The sequence below is a fragment of the Anopheles funestus genome, chromosome 3RL (assembly GCF_943734845.2).
Source record: "Anopheles funestus chromosome 3RL, idAnoFuneDA-416_04, whole genome shotgun sequence".
NCBI lineage: Eukaryota > Metazoa > Arthropoda > Insecta > Diptera > Culicidae > Anopheles > Anopheles funestus.
In genome coordinates this window covers 26,596,013-26,606,376 of record NC_064599.1, presented here as the reverse complement: position 1 = coordinate 26,606,376, position 10,364 = coordinate 26,596,013, and the positions used below count along the sequence as shown (strand labels likewise).

Here is a 10,364-nt window from a genome sequence, read left to right as displayed (position 1 = left end):
CAGCCATTTACACAATTTGCCACCAAAAACAGACGCTCGAAAGCTTCTTATTTTATAGCAGCTATCCTCTTGATATAATTAGTTCTTGATTAATTACACTACTTATTCGTTACGCGAAGATCCACGAAGATCAGTGAATTTTGTATTTCCTTGTATGTCCAATCTGGGTTCAATATCGTTTTGTACCTGAAACTGAAAGCTGACTTACTTCTAGGAAAGAAAACATAATTTACAAGAAATTTACTGTATCTAATTAGAATGTATTAGAAATCTTTTTTCTGATTTGCATGAATTTTGTGCTATAAACTTGAGAGATGTCAAATGCCAAAATCCTCATATATCAGGTACCGTGTATCTCGAGGACTCCCTATTTATGTATCCTTGAATAATATCTTGGTTAAAAAAGATCTTTTGTTGTTAAAAAAATATTCTTAAAGTAATCGAAAAGACATTTAGGTGTTTTGGTACTCTTGGTTCGCGTTTTGTAGGGTGAAATTTTTGACCTAAACCATACCACAAGTTGCGGAAGAAAGTATCGGCAAAAAAAAGTGCTTCCGATGTTTGTATTACCACGTGTTAACCAAAAAAGATACATTCTTGTTTGCTCTTGGAATACAAAATTATCTTTCGGAAGCTTATGAGGTAAGTATCTCCCAAGTTTGCTCCCGGAAGACGGAAGATACGTCCAATAGTCGTTAAGTGGCTTTAAACACTTGTGTCAAGTTTGTTTAGATGAAGAAAGTAACCCTTCAGAAATACAAAGAAATTGAAGTAATTTCTCCAACAAAGATTGAACTAACCAAAATGGTCTATATTTTTGTATTGACAAAAGTAATGGTGCCAAATGGTCTTCAAAAACGGAAGACATTTTGGGGTCTAAGTATTTTTCAGACATCGTTGTAAGGATGTGAACATTGTTTTTTGCTATAAAATATGTAAAACAATTTTTCTTTTAACTATTCAAGTTTTTTCTAATTTAACCTAAAATTCTGCCTCTTTCTTTTCCCTTTTTTATGGCAAATTCATTTTAATCTTGCACGAGTTCACATAACGTAATTGTTGTGCTGTTATGAACCTGTCTATCCAACAAACGGGTGCAAATGATCGGCAAACAGCGACACCGACAAACATGCAGTGCGTTTTTAAGTCATGGATTGTGGCAAATTGTAATCTTCCTCCGGTAGCTCTTCCCTGTTTGTTTTTGCGGATCGTTAGAGAACCTTTTCTGCTTTCTTCCACCATGTACGGGGGGAGGCTGGAAAAAAACCAACATGCCAATACGGTGCCATTGTGTCGAGTGTTACAGATGCTAGCAAGAAACACATTTTTCCTCACTATTGTTTTACCACACCGAACGATTTGTGGTATTTCTGAATTGCCAGTAAACGCTTCGAAACTATGCTTCGTGTTTGTTTTCCTGCTTGCACGGGTTTTGCAGGCAGAATGACAACAATGGGCAGCAATAATGTTCGATAGCATTTTACTATTTAAACATGCTGTTGTTGCTGATTCGTAACGCTGCTGCAAAACTCCGGAGTTGAGAAAGTGGAGATGGTACGGCGTGAATGTACAACTTTTTAATATTGAGGCAGATTTTCATGAACATTTATACCATCTATCTTAATCTTTTCTTCACGGGTGAGGAAAATTCAAAGCTTTGGCTATGGCTTTAAAAATGCTTAGAATACCTGGAAAAGCAACGACGCGAAGAAGAAATGGGTTTGAATTATAATAAATAATCTGTTGTGGGTCAGCTGAAAACCATAAATATACATGATTTCATTTCAGTTTTTATAAAAAGCACATTTTTCACTGAGCCCAAGCCGAGAAGTTCTTGCTCATCCAAATACAACAAAAAAACACACACATCACAATCTATGCTACCACAACGTTTGTATCGTAAATCATGATACTATCGGTTTACCCAGCATTACTCAGTTAGCATTGGGACGTTCCAATACGATCGTCAAGAATGCTTTAACCCCGTCCAAAGAAGCCAGGGAGTTTGCTGTGTTCTTTTACACGAAAACCGGGAAACGATTCGTTCATTATGCGAGTCAGTGCCGTTCAACTCTCATTTCCGCCTCGAATCCCGTGTGCCGCGTGGAAACGTACGGAACGAATGCCCTGGCAGCAGAGCAACAGCCGTTGTTGTAGCCATAAATTTCCTCTCGAAAAGCGAACGGGACTTTGGAGCCCGAATCCGATACGCGCGCGCTCGGCTGTTTACGCTATTCGCCTGCCATTGCGGAGATCGCGTTCGCGTATCGCGCGCGTTGTAGAAGAAGAACCGCGCCGATCGCGGTCGCGGTGATTTGGAACTGGGCAGGATTTTGGTTTTTAGTTCAACCGTTTTAATTAGAGACGGGGGAAAGCTTCGATCCAAGTGCACGATCGAAATGCTTTGCTATATTCTTCACCTTTTGCGTGTGTTGCTTTGCGTACGGAGTCGGGATCGCATAGAAACCTTTGCCACTAAAGATACTACTCCGAGACAAGTGATTGATTCGGTATGAATTTCTTGCCGCAGAACAAACTCCAGATGTACTTCAGTTTTCAATGCTTAGGCCACTTTACGAGCAGCAAGCTCAAAATCAAACTCATTTCAATCGGTCACCGTCCCTCGAAATGAGCTTTCATAAAGTGAGATAATAACCATTAACGCAACTGCTTTATGCCACCAACAACAGTCTCACCGAAAAGGGTGTTTCAAAATTCGTTCTAAACACCGCCCCAAAAGGCACTGACTTGCTGCACCGAATCTAAATTCACACCCACCCGTGGTTACTATTGCGCTTGTCGAGCCCAATTATGGCAGTTTAAATTGAAGGTAATGGCTGGCCAAACTACTATGGGAACTCGACTCGACGAGTGTTTCAGCACGGTGGGCAATTATTGCTAGTCATTGTTTAAGTTTCTATTCTACACCAAAACACACGCCGCCACAAATCACGGTAGATGATGCACGATGAAGTTGAATTCTGGTTAAATAAATAACTTTCCAAAAGGGGGGGGGGGGGGGTAATTCCGGTGCTATAATTTTAAAGTTGCTCCTGACCTGCGACAAACGTTTTGTGTTGATCGTTACGAACCACATTATGATGAATGATAGTTTCATACAAATTGAATCACTTTATTAGCCTTAAAAGATTCATTTTTCTAATCTTTCCACCACGATATACTTAGCGGATGCTATAAACACTTTTTTATAGCAAACTGCTGTACTACTCGGAACACTTACACTTTGCGTATTGCAGCACGAGAAACGGAAATAAATTCACCACACATCTGTCGATAGTAATCGATATGCTGACCACTTTGCATCGCATAATGCACTGGCGCACCATGACGGTGGGTCCGTGACATGTTTGCCAAAACCGTGCGAAAACCGAGCAATCCTATATCGAAAAAGACCACCCACCGAGCCGATCACCAAGGAACTAAACAAAGCTTATGGGGTCAGCCACATTCGGCACACAGGGTGGCGTTTTTTTGTTTTTCTTACGCGCATAAATCACCATCTTATTGCGGGAGGGAGTGACCACATCATAACCCATCACCACCATCATCGATCCGTTCAGGCGATCATTATCTGTCCGTTGCACTCATCCCTCCAGCAGCCCCCGTTCATGAAGATTTTACACCCCCGCAGCGGCCAGCTTGATCAATTATACAATCGTTACTTCTCAGCTCAGCTTGCTGTATTACACCTTTCTGGGGGTTCACTTCATTCTCTCGAGGATATGGTGCAGCAAAACAAGTAGAAATCGAACATCGCCAAACAAACAGACCTTACTGCGGGGGGTTTTGCGGCCCACGAACACAGAGTGTGTTTTGTGAACCAGTGCTACGAACGTTGAAATGCCCATTCAACCAGAAGATGCCGTGAACTAGTTTCACGTAAACGGTGCAATATAATTGATCGTCGATCAATTTGAATGACGACGATTTCCATCGTTGAAGGTTGTCGTGGAAAATGCGTCCAACAATCCGTCCGACACAAAACCGTTGGAGGACCTGTTGGAGGAAAAGGCAGACACTGGTGGTGGTGGTTGGGAAACGATGCGACGAAAAATGTTGCATTGAGAAATGCTGTACTGGCCTTTAGAAAGAAAAGCTTGAAAACACTAAAATAGAAGTTCTGAGCCTGCTTACGACATGTAGCAAATTTAATGGAGATCGTAAGAAGGCTAAACTCAGAGCAAACGCAAGGTTTTCCATTGGTTTTGTGGTGTCGTTTTTCATCTCTTTTTTCCTTCTCTGTTTTTGATGGGTTTTATAAGCCCGGAGTTGGATTTTAATATTTGCCATAATCTTTGCAGAAGTAAAGGGAAGCACATAAACATATTATAAGTAATTTGGGGTTTTCTCTCCAAACATCAAACTCCCATCTTCCTAAAAATAGATTTACGTAATCGAAAAACATTTTCAAATCAAATGTGTAAGCCGCAATCTGCAACCGTATTGAGCTGGACCAAATTAATTGATAACCGCAAGGAATGTGTTTGATAATACGAATAATAAAAAAAAAATAAATTAATTTTTGCCTTTCTCTTCGGGGGGATAATGTTTTCGAAAATACGCCCGGTTTGCCACCCTTTGGCACCTGTGGCTGAAAGATACGGAAAACGGGACCGAGGACGGCGACGGCGATGATGGCGAAGTGTAGCAAGGGGTGGAACAAAACAAAAAAAAACCCAAACTCAATTGCTTCGTGATCCAAACGCACCATCACCACCACCACCACCAATGCTGCCTAATTCTCCCATTTCGATTAGCTCGGAATTGCATTAGTGAGGAGAAATTTTTGCTTCGATTTTGGGGCCGTAATTGCGATTATGAATATTGGATTGTGGAGCGTTAGAGGCGTGCGGGCTTCGCTTATGGCAACACCGTGGAAGCGTAATCTGCCCGAATGATTTCGCTACCGGCAAAAGGCATTACATGTGGCCGATGATGATCGGACTGCTATCAAAATGGTACAGTGACGCCGGTGCGCACTAGCAATTGATTGAATTTGATTGTAATCAACACTACTACTGTGCGTACGAGACGTTACGGTGCTGCGTTACACTCTACTTGGATTACTATATTTAAACTCAGCAGCATATAGTGAGGAAATGCATTTTTTTTCGTAATGCATTTCCGAGATCACACTTTCCGAGATGGTGATGTAACTTTACACTTCATGCACAATATTAAAGGGTGAGGCTGTTCAAAGTCGCAATATTGAGGATCGATTAAAAAAAATCCCAAAACGTCATAAACTTACTAAAGGATGTTCGAGTCTAGTTGGTCAATTCTGGACTCATTTCAAGTTGAATTTGAAGAAGAAATTTGTGGTGGTTGATGTGGAAGATCATTCGAAGTTTTTTTTATCTTCTTCAAAATGATTTTTTGTCTTTACAAGCAAACCACAACATCTTAAATGTTGTAATTCTTTGCACAGAATCGATTTCAACATGCAAACTTTTGAGAAAGGTGGAAAGGTTCCACAATAACATTCATAAATGGATCTACTTCTCTCTCTCTATTCTTGGCTTTAACGACCTTACATATTTTACCTTATTATTACTTATCCTTACTTCTTTTACCACGTAGCCGGATAGTCAGTCCTTGCTACGGGGGGACGGTCCGGATGGGATTTGAACCCGGTCCGGCCGTGTGGACTGGCGCCTTTTATCACATGAACCACCGGGCCGCCCTCGGAAATGGATCTACATAAAGACTTTAATTTACAACTTTGACTCGGCTGTGCAATCGATCTATAAAAAAAGTAATGTTTTATGCAAAAACATAAAACTTGCTGATTTTGAAATCAAAATATTGTCAGCATTATTATGAACAGCGATATATAGTCAGAATGTTCCATGGAATAGAGCTTTATTTTTTTACACAATTTCTCAAAGCTAAAAATTTCATGAAACATTTGGAAAAAAATATTGAATACATCAAGTTAGGTTTTTCATTTAAAAATTCGAATAATGACCTAATTTTCTAACTTATATGTTTATACCACTCCTTAAGATATTTCTTCTATGTGGATCTAAACCTTTTCTATTGATAGTTAACCTTTACCGAGTGAGTTTCGGTAACATAAAGTGCACAGTTTCAATAGAACATCTTAAAATTATAGGTTTCATCCACAATTTTGGAATGATAGTATTACGAACTGAAATCCACCAGCTGGAGATGAACGACCCCCTTTGACCTAAGGCTATATTTTAATACAAGCGCGTAACCTGGTTTAACTTCCGTTTGCATAAAACAATAGCTGAAAATTCTTCGCATCATATGTGACACGAATTTCCGCACACGAAAGCGAAGCTCTGCCGAGGTTGTTTAAAGTTTCTAAGCGACCCACAACAGCTTGATGGTAAAATGCTCCCTTACAATCTTAATGAAGCTCTTGATGGAAAGGGTTTATAATGAGCACCTTGCTGTGCTCCTCCTGTTTACCATAAGCAGAAGGAACGGAGACAGACCTAACGAATGTGCAACAGCATATCACGCTGGCAACGCCATTGTCCGCCAGAACCGTTACCGTTGATTATGAATCTAATAATTACTCTTCAGTTCTGGTTTTCTGGTTTGCCCGAGTGGACTTTAAAGGAGTATGCGGCACGGTACACCTTCTTCTATCTTGCATGTTTTATTTTCAACTTTCCTCAGTTAGCATAACCAACATCTTTCCACGTGTTTTCACCCTCTCTCTCTCTCTGCGATGTGATCTTGTGCATCGCAGGCAGCAAACAATAGGCACGGTGATCAAGCGATCAAGCGAATGATGAAGTTAACACGTTTTTATGAGTGAAATTGGAATTTATGTTTGCCTGCACGTGTAATTTAGCTCGTAAACTAGCTAGGTGACGTTAATTTGGTTATTTAAATTAAAAAAAATGTGGTTCTTTTGATCCGGAATGTGAAATTAAATGGAACTAAACATTAAGACCAGGCTTTAGGTTTATCTTTAACATCTTAATCGCATTTTAGTGTTTGTACTTGAACTTGTGTTTTTTTTACCAAATAGAAAGTTTAACAAACAAACCAATTCTACAGGATGCAATTAAGCTTTTCAGACTTGTACCTGTAAATGTCCTTAGTTTGAAACAAAACAATTATTTTGGGAGAAAGTACAAACGTTTCTATTTTACTTTTGTAACACTAATGCCATTCTCCCATTGCTTGCTTTTATTTACCTCCAAACCAACACTTCTAATTACACCATATAGGCTCTTGTTTCGAAGCAATTGCACTGATCGCGTACAGCGTTTAACCCACACCAAATAATTTAGCATAAACGTTAGCGATTATCTTGACAGCAAAACTAGCTTCTTTCGCATCCAAATCGAACGAGTGCAGCGAGTAGAAAATCGAACTGAACGGTGAGCTTTTAAAAATAAGCACGCGGTGCTAGTGGTGAAACAACAAAAAAAAAACATAAACGAACGAAAGCTAATTGATCGCCGCGGAACGATGGCGGCCAAGTTCATGGGAGCGTTTTTTTGTTGTTGTTGTTTGTTTGCACCTTTCCTTGCCTGTCTGTCAGCGTAAAATGGTGAAATTGTTCCACCGGTACCGGTAGACAAGGTTGACATCAGAACAACGAAACAATACACGTACATACATGTGTGGTGCCCCCTAGTTGTGCTGGATGGCAGTTTAGACCGACACAACGATCGCGAGAAAAAATTAATCGAAACACGAACCAAGCAAAAGGAACTTGTTTTGCTGCAGCAGTTATGTTTTGGATGGCCTCTTTCGAACAGACGGCAGACCGTTTCTTGTTTTATTTCAGCCGATGATGGCCAGAATGCTACAGCGATTGGCATTTGCCTTCAGCTCGCCACCAGCCCAGTCCGGTCCGGCCTGCACTATCCACAGCATAAGTGGAGCAAATTCCCCGCCATGTCGTACCCCGGTTAGAGAGACCGGTTAGGAGCAGGTTCTTTGGAGTGTGGAGTGTGGTTATTTTTTCGATTTATTTTTAATCGCAAACGCGCGCTTCGTCAGCAGTAGGTGGTGACCAGATTTACCTCCCCAAAAAAAAAAAAAAGTGTCTCGATCGCGAAGATCAATAGGGGAAAATTTAAAGTTGTAAACATACTTTTCGTCCTTCGATGATCAATAGCGTTAGTAAAATAGTGTTAAAACCAAACACGCACACATAAGATGCCAGCTCCAACGGTGAACGGGAGAGGCTGATTGCCTAATGCTTATTCACGCTAAACATAACATAAGACGCGACATACTTCCGTGTATGTGCCGCGAACGCAACAAAACAAAACATCTTTCATCCCCCTCCCCAAACCCCTTTTGCAGCATTAAGAACCGTTAGGTCTTCAGCCAGAGCCAGGGGAGCTCTTAAGGGTGCTTCGGTACTGGGTGACCGGTTCGGAATTGTTAGGAATTTCTTTTGCTCTCGTACTCTAGAAGGGAACGGTGACGCGGATACACATGGACCAACGGGTTGGAAACGACCGCAAAAAAAAAACAGAACGCTACAATCGCCCAAGACAGTGAACTTTTTCGCTCGCAGCTTCCTCGAATGTCCCGTTGTGCCGATCGTTAATTGGTCGCCAATTTCCTCCAGCTTCAACACACGCACACGTCGGATCCAAGGTAGAAGCGAAATGTAGAAAATTATACAATACAGTAACTTGCATTGAAATCCTCTTTAAAATGTCCGATTAACATAAAACAAAAATTTATATGACGATTATTTCGTTTTGTTTTCGATAGCATATTGAGAGAGAAAAACAGATTTTAAATAAATACACATTTATCATTATTACAGTGTTTGTCAAAATTGTAAACATAGCATGATTGTTGAGTTCTTTTTTAATTATTCTTCTTCTTGGCTTTAACGACCTTTTAGATCACGCCGGCCATTTCTAGGTTACTAGACTTATTTTACCACGTAGCAGGATAGTCAGTCCTTGCTACGGGGGAACGGTCCGGATGGGATTTGAACCCGGTCCTGCCGTGGGGACTGGCGCCGTTTATTACATGCACCACCGCGCCGCCCCATCTTTTTAAATTATGAAGTATTATATCTGCCTTAAAAATTTTGCCCAATTTTCTCAGGTTTATTTATTATCGCTTCTGCATTAAAAGAATTTTTTTCCAAAAATAAAATATGTTTTTTTATTTAAAACTGTGAGAAAACATTATTTTTTCAATTGAGAAACAATTGTGATCTTATAGTATAGCAATCACTTTTGTTATTCAAACTTTATCTTTCTTAATCAAAACTGTACAAAATTCGTCAAAAAATATGGAAACGCACGTCATAAGCACCCTCACACATCCAATTGCTGCATATTTTATGGAGAAGAATTTTTGACATTGCTACAGTTTGGTAAAGGACTGTAGCTCCATCATTATTCCATTGCAAAAGGGCCTTTAAATGACCGGATGACGTTATATGAGTCATCACCATCGAAGAAATATAGAAGCTCAGCAAGCTCAGCTAGCTCCAAAGAGACCTATAAATTATCATGAAACGTCAATCAAGGAATGGGTGGCAGCAAGAAAAGCAGGAAACCGGAAACCATAACTGCAGCAAGCATGCATAAATTAATACACACGCGTCAACCGTTAGATCGACACGTCCCAAGAATAACTCTGATCGTTGGATGATCATGCGTTACACTACGTGAGGTACATTTCAATTACTTTTCCACTGGCGTTTCTTCGGCGTGACAACAGGCGTGCTGAGAAAGACAAAGCGATGGGTTGGGTCGAGATGCATACGGTAACTTTAATAATGCACATTATAATTTCCCGCACTGTAGACATATTACAATGTGTGCCGGAACCGTTAGAACATGCTGCAATGGACGGTTTGCTCCAAGCGGCAATCATCTTTCTTTTTATGTAGGAAGATGCTGTTGGATGTGAATTCTTAATATGTTTGTTTGAGGTGAATTTTTTATTAAACATACTAAAATTAGTTGATATGAACTCTCATATCATATCCACCATTGCTCGTTATCGTGTATTACCTGCCCATTAAAAAATCTCTATATATTGGAGAATTTACATTTAACTCCAAATCGGTGTCGGTGGTTAGATTTTTCTGCCGCTTTTTCATTTTCATACACGCAAAACTGATTTCACTTTGTCGAAGCTCCCGCCTTTCTATACACTACTACACGCTTTCCGCTTCGTTTAGTGCGTATTGATGCGCGCATTAGTGAAACTTTTTTTTCAAAAAAAAACCGATTGTTTTCTATCGATTTCGTGTACCATTCCAAAATTAACACGCATGAAAAATGCTTAACCAGTCGTTGTTTTGTTAGACGCACAGGATTCACGCATTCACTAGCGTACGGAACGGGCAGTAACGTTTACTACTGCTA

At 40.2% G+C, this 10,364-nt stretch overlaps 1 protein-coding gene across 4 annotated transcripts in view; it reads right to left on the bottom strand.

Annotated features, from left to right (window-relative positions):
- LOC125770423 (uncharacterized) overlaps window positions 1–10,364 on the bottom strand; it is a 49,753-nt gene that overhangs the window by 5,491 nt on the left and 33,898 nt on the right. The gene's annotated exons all lie outside the window — the stretch shown is intronic.